Source organism: Manis pentadactyla, chromosome 18 (assembly GCF_030020395.1).
Source record: "Manis pentadactyla isolate mManPen7 chromosome 18, mManPen7.hap1, whole genome shotgun sequence".
Taxonomy (NCBI): Eukaryota; Metazoa; Chordata; class Mammalia; order Pholidota; family Manidae; genus Manis; species Manis pentadactyla.
The window spans coordinates 11,572,821-11,588,975 of NC_080036.1; positions in this window are offsets into that span (position 1 = coordinate 11,572,821).

The following is a 16,155-nucleotide window of genomic DNA, read 5'->3' on the forward strand; positions in this document are numbered from 1 at the left end:
AAGATCAGAGAAGAAATAAATAAAATTGAGAAGAATAAAACAATAGCAAAAATCAATGAAACCAAGAGCTGGTTCTTGGAGAAAATAAACAAAATAGATAAGCCTCTAGCCAGACTTATTAAGAAGAAAAGAGAGTCAACACAAATCAACAGTATCAGAAACGAGAAAGGAAAAATCACGACGGACCCCACGGAAATGCAAAGAATTATTGGAGAATACTATGAAAACCTACATGCTAACAAGCTGGGAAACCTAGGAGAAATGGACAACTTCCTAGAAAAATACAACCTTCCAAGATTGACCCAGGAAGAAACAGAAAATCTAAACAGACCAATTACCAGCAACGAAATTGAAGCGGTAATCAAAAAACTACCAAAGAACAAAACCCCCGGGCCAGATGGATTTACCTCGGAATTTTATCAGACATACAGGGAAGACATAATACCCATTCTCCTTAAGGTTTTCCAAAAATAGAGGAGGAGGGGATACTCCCAAACTCATTCTATGAAGCTAACATCACCCTAATACCAAAACCAGGCAAAGACCCCACCAAAAAAGAAAACTACAGACCAATATCCCTGATGAACGTAGATGCAAAAATACTCAACAAAATATTAGCAAACCGAATTCAAAAATACATCAAAAGGATCATACACCATGACCAAGTGGGATTCATCCCAGGGATGCAAGGATGGTACAACATTCGAAAGTCCATCAACATCATCCACCACATCAACAAAAAGAAAGACAAAAACCACATGATCATCTCCATAGATGCTGAAAAAGCATTTGACAAAGTTCAACATCCATTCATGTTAAAAACTCTCAGCAAAATGGGAATAGAGGGCAAGTACCTCAACATAATAAAGGCAATCTATGATAAACCCACAGCCAACATTATATTGAACAGCGAGAAGCTGAAAGCATTTCCTCTGAGATCGGGAACTAGACAGGGATGCCCACTCACTCCACTGTTATTTAACATAGTACTGGAGGTCCTAGCCACGGCAATCAGACAAAATAAAGAAATACAAGGAATCCAGATCGGTAAAGAAGAAGTTAAACTGTCACTATTTGCAGATGACATGATACTGTACATAAAAAACCCTAAAGACTCCACCCCAAAACTACTAGAACTGATATCGGAATACAGCAAAGTTGCAGGATACAAAATCAACACACAGAAATCTGTGGCTTTCCTATATACTAACAATGAACCAACAGAAAGAGAAATCAGGAAAACAACTCCATTCACAATTGCATCAAAAAAAATAAAATACCTAGGAATAAACCTAACCAAAGAAGTGAAAGACTTATACTCTGAAAACTACAAGTCACTCATAAGAGAAATTAAAGGGGACACTAACAGATGGAAACTCATCCCATGCTCGTGGCTAGGAAGAATTAATATCGTCAAAATGGCCATCCTGCCCAAAGCAACATACAGATTTGATGCAATCCCTATGAAACTACCAGCAACATTCTTCAATGAACTGGAACAAATAATTCAAAAATTCATATGGAAACACCAAAGACCCCGAATAGCCAAAGCAATCCTGAGAAAGAAGAATAAAGTAGGGGGCATCTCACTCCCCAACTTCAAGCTCTACTATAAAGCCATAGTAATCAAGACAATTTGGTACTGGCACAAGAGCAGAGCCACAGACCAATGGAACAGACTAGAGAATCCAGACATTAACCCAGACATATATGGTGAATTAATATTTGATAAGGGAGCCATGGACATACAATGGCAAAATGACAGTCTCTTCAACAGGTGGTGCTGGCAAAACTGGACAGCTACATGTAGGACAATGAAACTGGACCATTGTCTAACCCCAAATACAAGAGTAAACTCAAAATGGATCAAAGACCTGAATGTAAGCCATGATACCATTAAACTCTTGGAAGAAAACATAGGCAAAAACCTCTTAGACATAAACATGAGTGACCTCTTCTTGAACATATCTCCCCGGGCAAGGAAAACAACAGCAAAAATGAGTAAGTGGGACTATATTAAGCTGAAAAGCTTCTGTACAGCAAAAGACACAATGAATAGAACAAAAAGGAACCCTACAGTATGGGAGAATATATTTGAAAATGACACATCCAATAAAGGATTGACATCCAGAATATATAAGGAGCTCACACGCCTCAACAAACAAAAAACAAATAACCCAATTAAAAAATGGGCAGAGGAACTGAACAGACAGTTCTCCAAAAAAGAAATACAGATGGCCAACAGACACATGAAAAGATGCTCCACATCGCTAATTATCAGAGAAATGCAAATTAAAACTACAATGAGGTATCACCTCACACCAGTAAGGATGGCTGCCATCCAAAAGACAAACAACAACAAATGTTGGCGAGGCTGTGGAGAAAGGGGAACCCTCCTACACTGCTGGTGGGAATGTAAACTAGTTCAACCATTGTGGAAAGCAGTATGGAGGTACATCAAAATGCTCAAAACAGACTTACCATTTGATCCAGGAATTCCACTTCTAGGAATTTACCCTAAGAACACAGCAATCAAGTTTGAGAAAGACAGATGCACCCCTATGTTTATCGCAGCACTATTTACAATAGCCAAGAATTGGAAGCAACCTAAATGTCCATCGATAGATGAATGGATTAAGAAGATGTGGTACATATACACAATGGAATACTACTCAGCCATAAGAAAAGGGCAAATCCAATCATTTGCAGCAACATGGATGGAGCTGGAGGGTATTATGCTCAGTGAAACAAGCCAAGCGGAGAAAGAGAAATACCAAATGATCTCACTTATCTGTGGAATATAAGAATAAAGGAAAAACTGAAGGTACAAAACAGCACCAGAATCACAGAACTCAAGAATGGCCTAACAGGTACCAAAGGGAAAGGGACTGGGGAGGATGGGTGGGTAGGGAGGGATAAGGGGGGGAGAAGTAGGGGGTATTAAGATTAACATGCATGGGGGGGTAGGAGAAAAGGGAGGGCTGTACAACACAGAGAAGGCAAGTAGTGATTCTACAACATTTTGCTATGCTGATGGACAGTGACTGTAAAGGTGTTTATAGGGGGGACCTGGTATAGGGGAGAGCCTAGTAAACATAATATTCGTCATGTAAGTGTAGATTAGTGATACCAAAAAAAAAAAAAAATAAGGGCAGTGTTAACCTCCAACGAGTTCTACACAAGGGTATAAAGAGCATATAAAAGTGTAGGCAAAGGGTCTGTTTGCGTCTATACAGAAGATCAAAGCCTAATTGGGCTACCCCGAAAATGAACTAAGATACGATATGAAAGAGAACTTCCAACATCAGCACTCTCTGGAAGACTCATGCCAGAAGATGATCATCAAAAAACCCCAACAAATATCCACGCACTGCTACAGCTGTAGATGCACTCATCCCACCAGCTCCTGGACTTGCCATGGGAATGAGGAAGGAGATATCTAAGCTGGCCTGTGCATACAGTAAAACAACAAATTTGACTGGATCTATACTGTTGGAACTCAACCAACAATTAAGAGAAGTGCAAATTGTAGCGCTCCAAAATCTTACAACTACAGACTATTTACTGTTAAAAGAACATAAGGGATGTGAACAGTCCCCAGGAATGGGTTGTTTTAATTTGTCTGATTTCTCTCAGACTGTTCAAGTTCAGTTGGACAATATCCACCATATCATAGATAAGTTTTCACAAATGCCTAAGGTGCCTAACTGGTTTTCTTGGTTTCACTGGAGATGGCTGGTAATTACAGATATGCTTTGGTTATGTAACTATACTCCTATTATGTTAATGTGTGTGCGCAATTTAAGTAGTAGCTTAAAACCTATACATGCTGAAGTTACTCTACAAGAAGATATGTCAAAGAAACAATCAATCTTCCCATGTTTTCTCCCGCCTGCTACTTCTATAGCTTTTCTTCTTCCTTCCTAATTACAACCCTTAAATTGAATTCGTGCCTCATATCGAATTTACCGAGTATCATAATTCTTCCAAGTGGTAAAGATACCTCAAGACAAATGCTGGGCATAGAAGCCACAGGGCATAAATATGCAAAGAAGTAAAAAGCTAACCTTTTCAAACAATAAGGCTTCTCTCTCACTTACCGACTTCACATTTCCCTGTATGGCCCCGGAAGATGACTGGTTAGCCAGAGACGGGTAAGATTCCTCAAGGGAGGAACAACCTAAGACAGGCACAGTCGCAGGGGGGTCATCAGGTGAGAAATTGGGGATCAACAGAGGTGAGGCTTAGAACCTCACCCCCCCTGTTCTGAGAGAAATCTTCTGCATACGTGGATGTTTTATTGCCCTTGTCTAGCTTGGATTAACACATAGTCTACAGGCACACACCTGATCATCTACATTTGCTCTCTTACAACACTAAACTATGTTTTCTACCTTTATCTTGTATCTACCTACCACTTCAGCATTTTATTAAAAATAATAATAATAAAGAGAGAAATGTGGTATCCACATATAAATCAAGTATAAAAACCAAATGAGTATTCATATTTGAACTGACTGTTTATAGTTCATAATGCATGAGCAAAACCGAAAGTTTCTGTGATGACTCCCCTTGTACTGTTCACTATGTAACTTATTCATTATGTAAGAATTTGTTCTACATGTAAGAACTTGTTTTTCATGCCTCAGAAGATTGGAGACTGACGAAAATTAGGCTTGGGGTGGATTAATGATTGTGCATTGAGCATTGACTCCCCTATACAGAATTTTATTGTCGTTAACAACCATTTGATCAATAAATATGAGAGATGCCCTCACAAAAAAAAAAAAAAAAAAAAAAAAGGACAGACTTCCAATGGTAAAATAAATAAGTAACCGGGATGTAATGTATAGCATAAGGAATATAGTTAAGATATTGTAACAGCTTGGTAGGGTGATAGCTGGAACCTAGAATTATGTATATAAATGTTTTATCACTGTGTTGTACACTTGAAACTAATGTAATGTAATACCGTGCGTCAACTACCCTTGAATAAAAAATAATTATTTAAAAAAAAATAAAAATAAAAAAATAAAAAAATAAAAAAGAAATAGCATCCTCCTTTCTATACCCTGGTGCTTGTGTAGTATCTGGAAGAAATAGGCAATCAATATTTTGTCGGGGAATGAGGACCAAATGTAGAACCACAATCACAACTTTGATTTAATATCACAGTCCTTCCTGTGCTCTGTGTCCTTGGCACTTTGGGGCTTCAGGACCTCCTGGTTTCTGTCCCCAAGCACATCTCGGCTGATTTTACTGGCACTAAAGGTCCTTGCCCATTCTAAGATTCTACATTCCTTGAAGGTCCATGAGTGATGCCAGCAGTTCTAAGGCACAAACACAGAGAAAGATCAAAGAGAAAACAGAAAGACTAGAGAATCCAGGAGAAAGGTCAGGGAGAGGAGGAGCAAGGCAACAAGCAGAGATGAGGAAGAAAGGGGCCCTGGACCTGGACAGACTTAGGGAAAGAGGAGAGGAGAGGTGAGACAGGATGGACTCACTCAGGCTTGAAAAACGAGCAGCTGAAGGCTGACAGGGGTGGGGAGAGTGGACTGTCAGGGAGAAGCCAGTGGGTGGCTGGGGTAATGGAAACGTCCCATTTAGAATAGACTGGGGCCCCTCCTCCTCAGCTCTGTTTCAAAGACTGGCAATACAGCGGATGAATGTGTCCTATGCCTCAGATGCCACTTACAGCCTGACCCGAATGAAACAGAGAGGAGGAATGGGACTCTCGCCTCTTGAGTTAGATTTTACCAAACTTGGCCACAGCCCGGACCTCAGATACAGGCCATCATCGATAAAGCAATGCAGCCTGCAGAAGAATAGACCAGATAATCTGGCTAGACTAGAGGGGCATGAAACAAAGACAGTAAAGCATCTTCAAAAAGTAAAATAAAATAAAGCAAAACCATTTCCCTAAAGTAATTCAGAGCACTGCCCCTTAGGATGAACTCAGAAAGACGCTGTCTTGTTCCTATTTCAATCTGGGCATTGGAAGATGGGATGGCCTGCCTGAAGTTTGCACAATTAGTGAGGAAATTAGAAAAGGAAGACAAGAGTTCTCAGTTCTAAGCCATGTTTAATTTTTTCTCTTCTTCCTTTCTTTTTGGAAATTAATCAACCCTTTTCATCCCAAACTCATGATTGGTTCAAAATCACTATCAATCACCTACTTCATGCAAAAGTTCAGAGTATTTTGAGATAGCACCTTGATGTTATATTACTCTCAGGCAAAGACTATTCCTCTCAATCCATGACACACAATCTCAATTATTTCTGTGTTCCATAAGTTGTGAAAAGTATGTTGGAAAGCCCATGTAAGCAGACCCACTCCAATCCTGCATCTTCATACTGCTTGTCTTTGAAGGAAATGGGGTTCTTTCTTTGAATTAATTGCTGCCTACTGGGCCAGAGCTACTTATGAGACCAAATGTTTTATTAAAGTATGGGCGGGGAGAAGAGATTGGGGTGGATGCTGTGCTAATGATCAGTGTAGAGATTTTATACTTTGTGAAGACTTTAATCTTGAGATAAATTTAGATGCACAACTAAATTGATCCACATTTGGGGTGTCACTTTATATAGATGTTTTATGCTTTCCGTTGTCCATTTTTATCAATGTCAAATAGATCAGTTCTTTATTCTCCTTTTACATAAATTCAGTTGACATCAAAATGTTTACAGATGCCTTCTATTGTGCTGATTTTTATGGGGAAATACAAATACAAGAAGTTATCTGCTTTCCGGATATCAGAATCATCTGCTCTTTTTTCTAGTGCAAATTTCTAAGGGATCAAATTAAAATTTAAATTCAAATAAAGACCAGGAAACAAGACGGTGAAACTTTCAACTTTTCACTTATTGTAAAAGACCCTAGAAAATTTTCAGGAGAATTGAGGGGAAGCGGGAGTGTTCAGCGGTCTCCAAGCTACAGCCCATTCCAGTGTGGTTTTCATTAGGGTGCCCTGCTGGAGTCCTGGCCCAAGACTTGGGACTTGAGACTGACTCTGTGGAAAGGCTCACCCAGCACCAGCTTTCTCCTACAGTCTTCCTCACCCACCACTGCTACAAAAGGGCAGATTTTCTGGTAGAGGGACATGTTCACCTGTTGGAGGAAGTCTGAGGAAAGCATTTGTGTAAACAGAGCAGATATTGCTCATTCCTGATTTCAAAACAATTTCACACTGAAAAATACAACACTGTTAAAAGTGTAAGTTGTCCTTAGATTGATCTATGCAATCTCAATTAAATCTCAGCAATTTTTGAAGGTCATTAATAATATAATTTTGAAATATAAATGGAAATGCAAAGAGCTAAGAACAGGTAAGTCAACCTTAAAAAAGATCAATGAGGAAGGATTGCCTTTTCCACTATCATGATTTATTAAAAAGCCGCAGTAGTCAAAACAGACTGATATTTTTTTGAGGATAGACAAATAGACTACTGAAGCAAAACAGAAAGCTTAGAAATAAACTAATGCATTTTTTTTCTTTCTGTTTTCTATTAAGGTATTATTGATATACACTCTTATGAAGGTTTCACATGAAAAAACAATGTGGTTAACCCATGTTATCATGTTCCCCCCATACCCCATTGCAGTCACTGCCCAACAGTATACTAAGATGCCACAGAGTCACTATTTGCCTTCTCTGTGCTACACTGTCTTCCCCATGATCACCCCACACCATGTGTGCCAATCACACCCCTCCTCCCTTCCTCCCCACCTGCCCTCCCCCACACCTCCCCTTTGGTAACCATTAGTCCTTTCTTGGAGTCTATGAGTCTGTTGCTGTTTTGTTCCTTCAGTTTTGCTTCATTGTTATACTCGACAAATGAGGGAAATCATTTGGTACCTGTCTTTCTCCACCTAGCTTATTTCACTGAGCATAATATCCTCCAGCTCCATCATTGATGTTGCAAATGGTAGGATTTGTTTCTTTCTTATGGCTCAATAATATTCCATTATGTATATGTACCACCTCTTCTTTATCCATTCATCTACTGATGGACACTTAGGTTGCTCCCATATCTTGGCTATTGTAAATAGTGATGCAATAAACATAGGGGTGTATATGTCTTTTTGAAACTGAGAAATTATATTCTTTGGGTAAACTCCTAGGAGTGGAATTCCCAGGTCAAATGGTATTTCTATTTTTAGTTCTTGAGGAGCCTCCATACTGCTTTCCACAATGGTTGAACTAGCTTACATTCCCACCAGCAGTGTAGGAGGATTCCCCTTTCTCCACAACCTCACCAGCACTTGTTGTTCTTAGTCTTTTCAATACTGGCCATCCTAACTCATATGAGGTGATATCCCATTGTGGTTTTTATTTGTGTTTCCCTGATAATTAGTGATCTGGAGCATCTTTTCATGTGCCTGTTGGCCATCTGAATTTCTTTGGAGAATTGTCTGTTCCTATCCTCTGCCCATTTTTTTAAACGGGTTATTTGCTTTCTAGGTGTTGAGGCGTGTGAGCTCTTTATATATTTTGGATGTTAACCCCTTGTCAGATATGTCATTTACAAATATATTATCCCATACTATAGGATGCTTTTTTGTTCTGTTGATGGTGTCCTTTGCTGTACAGAAGCTTTTTTAGTTTGATATAGTCCCATGTGTTCATTTTTGCTTTTGTTTCCCTTGTCCGAGGAGATGCATTCAGAACAAAGTTGCTCATGTTTATATTCAGGAGATTTTTGTCTATGTTTTCTTCTAAGAGTTTTATGATTTCATGACTGACAATCAGGTCTTTGATTCATTTCGAGTTTACTTTTGTGCATGGAGATAGACAATAATCCAGTTTCATTCTCTTGCATGTAGCTGTCCAGTTTTAGCAAAACCAGTTGTTGAAGAGGCTGTCATTTCCCCATTGTATGTCCATGGCTGCTTTATCATATATTAATTGACCATATATGCTTGGTTTATATCAGGGTCTGTTCCATTGGTCTATGGGTCTGTTCTTGTACCAGTACCAAATTGTCTTGATTACTGTGGCTTTGTAGTAGAGCTTGAAGTCAGGAGCATAATCCCCCAGCTTTATTCTCCCTTCTCAGGATTTCTTTGGATATTCAGGGTCTTTTGTGGTTTCATACAAATTTTAGAACTATTTTCTCTAGTTCATTGAAGAATGCTGTTGGTATTTTGATAGGGATTACTCTGAATCGCTGGATTGCTTTAAGCAGGATGGCCATTTTGACAATATTAATTCTTCCTATCCATGAGCATGGGATGTGTTTCCATTTATTGGTATCTTCTTTAATTTCTCTCATAAGTGTCTTGTAGTTTTCAGAGTATAGGTCTTTCACCTACTTCGTTAGGTTTATTCTTAGGTATTTTATTCTTTTTGATGCAATTATGAGTGAAATTGTTTTCCTGATTTCTCTTTCTGCTAGTTAATCATTAGTGTGTAGTAATACAACAGATTTTTGTGTATTAATTTTGTATCCTGCAACTTTGCTGAATTCCAATATCAGGTCTAGGAGTTTTGGAGTGGATTCTTTAAGGTTTTTTATGTACAATATCATGTCATCTGCCAACAGTGACAGTTTAACTTCTTCCTTACCAATGTGGATGCCTTTTATTTCTTTGTGTTGTCTGATTGCTGTGCCTAGGACCTCCAGAACTATGTTGAATAAAAGTGGGGAGAGTGGGCATCCTTGCCTTCTTCCCGATCTTAAAGGAAAAGCTTTCAGCTTCTTGCTGTTAAGTATGATGTTGGCTGTGGGTTTGTCATATATGGTCTTTATTGTGTTGGGATACTTGCCCTCTATACCCATTCTGTTGAGAGCTTTTATCATGAATGAATGTTGAATTTTGTTGAATGCTTTTTCAGCATCTATGGAGATGATCATGTGGTCTTTGTCCTTTTTGTTGATGTGGTGGACGATGTTGATGGATTTTCAAATGTTGTGCCATCCTTGTGTCCCTGGAATAAATCTTATTTAATAACAATGGATGATCTTTTTGACATATTTTTGAATTGGTTTGCTAATATTTTGTTGAGTATTTTTGCATCTTTGTTCATCAGGGATATTGGTCTGTAATTTTTTTGTGTGCGGTGTCTTTGACTGGTTTTGTATTAGGGTGATGCTGGCCTCATAGAATGAGTTTGGAAGTATTCCCTCCTTTTCTACTTTTTGGAAAACTTTAAGGGCGATGGATATTAATTCTTCACCAAATGTTTGATAAAATTCAGTGGTGAAGCCATCTGGTCCAGGACTTTTGTTCTTAGGTAGTTTTTTGGTTACCAATTCAATGTCATTGCTGGCAATTGGTCTGTTCAGATTTTCTGTTTCTTTCTGGGTCAGTCTTAGAAGGTTGTATTTTTCTAGAAAATTGTATGTTTTTTTCTAGGTTATCTAGTTTGTTAGCATATAATTTTTCATAGTATTCTCTAATAATTCTTTGTATTTCTGAGGTGTCTGTAGTGATTTTTCCTTTCTCATTTTTTATTCTGTTTATGTGTGTAGACTCTCTTTTTTTCCTGATAAGTCTTGCTAGGGGTTTATCTATTTTGTTAATTTTTTTAAGAACCACCTCATGTTTTCATTGATTCTTTCTATTGTTTTATTCTTCTCAATTTTATTTATTTCTGCTCCAATCTTTATTATGTTCATCCTTCTACTGACTTGGGGCCTCATTTGTTCTTCTTTTTCTAGTTCCATTAATTGTGAGTTTCAACTGTTCGTATGGGACTCTTCTTCTTTCCTGAGTATTGCAATATACTTCCCTCTTAGCATGGCCTTTGCTACATCCCACAGATTTTGTGGTGTTGAATTATTGTTGTCTTTTGCCTCCATATATTGATTGATCTCTGTTTTTATTTGGTCATTGATCCATTGGTTATTTAGGAGCATGTTGTGAAGCCTCCATGTGTTTGTTGGCTTTTTCATTTTCATACCTTTGTGGTCTGAGAAGCTGGTTGGTAAAATGTCAATCTTTTTGAATTGACTGAGCCTCTTTTTGTGGCCTAGTATGTGATATCTTCTTAAAAATGTTCCATGTGCACTTGAGAAGAATGTATATCCTGCTGCATTTGGGTGGAGAGTTCTGTAGATGTCTGTTAGGTCCATATGTTCTAATGTGTTGTCCAATGCCCCTGTCTCCTTACTTATTTTCTGTACAGTTAATCTGTCCTTTGGAATGAGTGGAGTGTTGAAGTCTCATGAAATGAAGCATTGCATTCTATTTCCCTTTTTAATTCTGTTAGTATTTGTTTCACATAAGTATGTGCTCCTGTGTTGTGTACACAGATATTTATAATGGTTGTATACTCTTGTTGGATTGACTCCTTTATCATTATGTAATGTGCTTGTTTCTCTCTTGTGACTTTATTTGTTTTAAAGTCTATTTTGTCTGATACAAGTATTGCAAAACCTGCTTTTTTCTCCCTACTACTTGCATGAAATATATTTTCCCATCCCTTCACTTTTAGTCTGTTTATGCCTTTGGGTTTGAAGTGGGTCTCTTGTAGGCAGCATATAGATGGCTCTTGCTTTTTTATCCATTCAGTGACTCTATGTCTTTTGATTGGTGCATTCAGACCATTTACATTTAGGGTGATTATCGATAGGTATGTGCTTATTGCCATTGTAGGCTTTAGATTCATGATTACCAAATGTTCAGGGGTAACTCCCTTACTATCTAAGAGTCTAACTTAACTCACTTAGTATGCTGTTACAAACACAATCTAAAGGTTCTTTTCTTCCCCTCTTTTTCTCCCTCTTCCATTCTTTATATATTAGGTATCATATTCTGTACTCTTTTTCTATCCCTTTTTATTACCTCTGGTGACAGCTATTAAACCTTAGGAACACTTCCATCTAGAGCAGTCCCTCCAAAATATACTGCAGAGATGGTTTGTGGGAGGTAAATTCTCTCAGCTTTTGCTTATCTGGAAATTGTTTAATCCCTCCTTCAAATTTTAATGATAATCTTGCCAGATAAAGTAATCTTGGTTCCAGGCCCTTCTGCTTCATTGCATTAAATATATCATGCCACTCCCTTCTGGCCTGTATGGGCTTTCCTTTGTATGTGATCTTATTTTTCTTTCTGGCTGCTTTTAATAGTCTGTCCTTAACCTTGATCTTTGCCATTTTAATATTATATGTATTGGTGTTTGTCCTCCATGGGTCCCGTGTGTTGGGAGATCTGTGCACCTCCATGGCCTGAGAGACTATCTCCTTCTCCAGATTGGGAAAGTTTTCAGATATTACCTCCTTGAAGACACTTTCTATCCCTTCTCTCTCTCTTCTTCTTCTGGTTCCCCTATAATGCAAATATTGTTCCATTTGGATTGGTCACACAATTCTCTCAATATTCTTTCATTCCTAGAGATCATTTTCTCTCTGTGCCTCAGCTTCTTGTGTGTTCTTCTTCTCTAATTTCTGCTTCATTTATCCTCTCCTCCACCATATCCAATCTGCTTTTAATATGCTCCATTGTGTTCCTCACTGATTGCCTCTCCGTCCTAAATTTGTTTCTGAGTTCTTCAATATTTTTCTGTACCTCTGGGAGCATGTTTATGATTTTTATTTTGAAATCTCTTTCAGGAAGACTTATTAGTTCAGTCTCACTTGGCCCTTTTTCTGGTGTTGAGATTTTGTTTTGAACCAGGTTCTTTTGATGTTTCATATTTGTATGTGGCATCCTCTATTTCCCAGAAGCTCTACTCTCTGGAGCTACTCAGCCCCTGGAGCAATGTCAGGGTCTCAGGGGACTGGTGCGGCTGCCTGAGGGGAGGAAATAGCTGTTTCCTATTTCCTGGCTGCTATGCCCCTCTCCACTGCCAGAACCAGTGGACCAAACACACAGGTGTAAGCCTCTATGCTTTGTATTTGTAGCTGCTATAGGCAAGGCTTCCCTCTAGCTGGCCTGATGACAGGGTATGGACTGCCAGTTTGTGAGTCAGGTGCGGGCTGCCTGGTAGGAAGGCGCAGCAGACTGAGTATCATGGTGGTGGGCTTTGGAGCTGCATAACCAGCCAGGCAGATGGGGCACCTGGAGATTGTGAAAGTTCCCAACCTGCTGTCCAGAGTGCACCCAGACAATTTTGTTTACCTATCCTTTCTCCTGAGCAGTAAGCTCTGTGCAATCCTTGCCTCTTTAGCAGCCCTCTCACTTTTAGGAAGCCTCAGACTGCCCACCCATATCAGCCAGATATCAACCCCTGTTTTCCACAAGCAGCTGGAATCTCAGTCTCTCCAGGTATTCTGCCTGTCTTAGCTTCCCAACTCCCCTAATCACCAGAGCACCATGCAATGAAGGTTCATGCTCCCAGAGCAGATTTCCAGGGCTAGCTGTTCAGCAGTCCCAGGCCTCCACTCCCTCCCCTTTCCATTTCTCTTCCTCCTGCCAGTGAGCTGGGGTGGGGTAAAGTCTTGGATCCTGCCAGGTCATGGCTTTGGTATGTTACCCTGTTCTGTGAGGTCTGTTCTTTCCTCCAGGTGTATGCAGTCTGGTGCAGCCTTCTTTTCTGTTGCTCTTTCAGGATTAGTTGTATTAATTATATTTGCATATTGTATGTGGTTTTAGGAGGAGGTCTCTGTCTCACCTCTCACACCACCATCTTTAATCCCTGCATCTCAAACTAATGCATATTTTAACACTTGATTTTTTGAAAACTTGGTACAGCAAGTGATGCAGAAAAAGAGGATATTATTTTAGACAAATTGTGCTGGATCAATTGTATATCCTCTCTATAACATCATTAAAAGGAGGATTAAAATTGTCTCCCTTGCACAAAAATTAAGTTTAGGTAGATTTTAGATCTAAATATAAGAGGTATCTTCAATGAGGTAGTAAAGGAAAATATTTTCATGAGTTGGGGGCAGAGAAAGATTTCTTAAATAGGATATTAAAAAGGGCTCATCATAAAGGAAAAAATATATAATTCAAACTACATTCAAATTAAGAATGTCTGTTCCTTGAAAGGCACCAGTATGAGAGTGAAAAGGCAAGTCACAGACAGAAAGCAGATATTTGCAATTCATGTAACCAACAAGAGTCTCATATGCAGATTATCAAAAGAGTTCTTAACAAATCAGAAAGAAAAAGAGAGATGACTCGATTGAAAAATGGGCAAATGATCTGACCAGGGATTTTTCAAATAATTATTGTCCTATTTAGACAATAAATACATGAAAAGGTTCTCAATCTTATTAGTAATCAGAAAAATACAAATAGATGAAAAAGATGGTAGATCACAAGTGCTGGTGAGGATGTGGTGCATTAATTACCATCAATTTGGAAACTACCTGGCATCATTATTGGAGTTGGAAATAAGTATTCACTATGACAAGGTGACCATATTTTGGAGAGCAAATGGAAGCTCTAACCAGAAAGGACACCAGGATAGGCTTAACTCAGGACTGTTCCAGGCAAATTAGTATGTCTGTTCATCAATTGTGGGGTATGCCTGGAAACACCAAGACAGAGGCTCAAGAAGATGCAGCATAGTAAGAGCCCCAAATTGGGAACAATCTAAATACCCATCCATTTAGATTCCATACATAAATTGTAATTTTTTGACACAGTAGAATATTACAACAAGGAATAAATGAGTTGGAGTTACATGCAACAACATAATGAGCCTCACACAGTATGGAGGGGGAAAAAAAGTCAGACACCAAAAAGTACATACAGTATAATTTCAGCCAATACAAACCATAATGCAAGTGAAAACAGTTGGCAGATTCACACCTCCCCCACACCCCAAAGATGTCCATTCCCTCATCTCCAAAAGTCTGCAATTACATAAATAGAGCAAAAATAACATTGTAGATGTAATTAAGGTTAAGGATCTTGAGATTGGGAGATTCTCTTGAACTATCCCATGTACCCAATTTAATCACAAGGGCTTTTAAAAGTGAAAGAAGGAGTCAGGAGAATCAAACTCAGAGATGTGACAAGGGAAGCAGGCCCAGTGGGATGGATGCCTTGTAAGAAAGACCCAGCTGGCCACAGCAATGGCTTTGAAGATGAAGAAGGGGCCTAACCCTAGAAGTGCAGAGGCCTCTACAGTTTGGCAACAGCAGGAGCGGATTACTGGCTAGACCTCCAGGAAGGAAGCAGTCCTGCTGACACCGTGGTTTCAGGGCTTCTGACCTCCATGACTGTATGGTAATAAATCTGGGCTCTTGAAGCCACAGATGTGATACTTTGTTACAACAGTAATAGAAAACAAATATAGTCACCTTTCAGAAGGAAGGAGGGAGGGGAAAGGGGGCTTGGGAGATCTTGGAAGTATTCTATTTCTGGACTTTATGTAATCATGAGACAATTAGGAGATACTTGTTGAACCACACACTTCTTGGGTGTGTGTGATTTTCCCTAAATATGTTCTACCACACACACACACACACACACATACAAATGCACACGCGCGCGCACACACACACACACTGCTTAATGAGGAAAAGACGCAAGATTCTCAGAGTCAGCCCCACAAGAAGTTCGCTGCTCGCTGCCCAGGCATAGATGTCTCAGAGAAGCATGGCTTCCCCAATAATTCAGCTGAGATGAAAGAACCTCGCCCCTGCCTAATACAGGGCAGGAGGGGGTGGAGCCTCACTCCAGAGCCTCTAACAAGTCACTACCTTACGAGAAGATTCGAGGTGTTGTCTTTGTCGTTTTGTTTTTAATTAGCTGTCCCCTGTAGGAGGTAAGGTGGATGCAGTGAGGGCCTGGCACAGAGTCAGGGAGACACAAACTAACTCCAAATGGCACGTCCAAGAACTTGAGACTTTTTTTCTGCTTTGGGGTCCAACAGGGCAGGGAATCAGCACTCAGGCCTCCGTTTCCCAACAGAAGATGTCTCTTCTAGTAACAACTGTGATGTGCTCAATCTCAACCACCACATTGCTTTCTGAAAACCACACCCCGTAAAAATCACCTGATTCATGTACATTCCATGCAAAAGATACCAGATTGAAAGGTTCCGATGAGGCCATCCTTGTTAACCAGAGGAAACCACGTGGCAAAAAGGGAGGAGGAAATGGTACGCAGCAGTCATTTGCCCCATTGAAACAGACTCAAAATACAAAAAATTCAGACTTGAGATGTTAATGATAAAAGGATTCTCTGACCTAGCATGCCAGTAATACTAAGAATATTATTCCACAGGAGACTAAAGAAGGTGGCGAGGAGTTCTT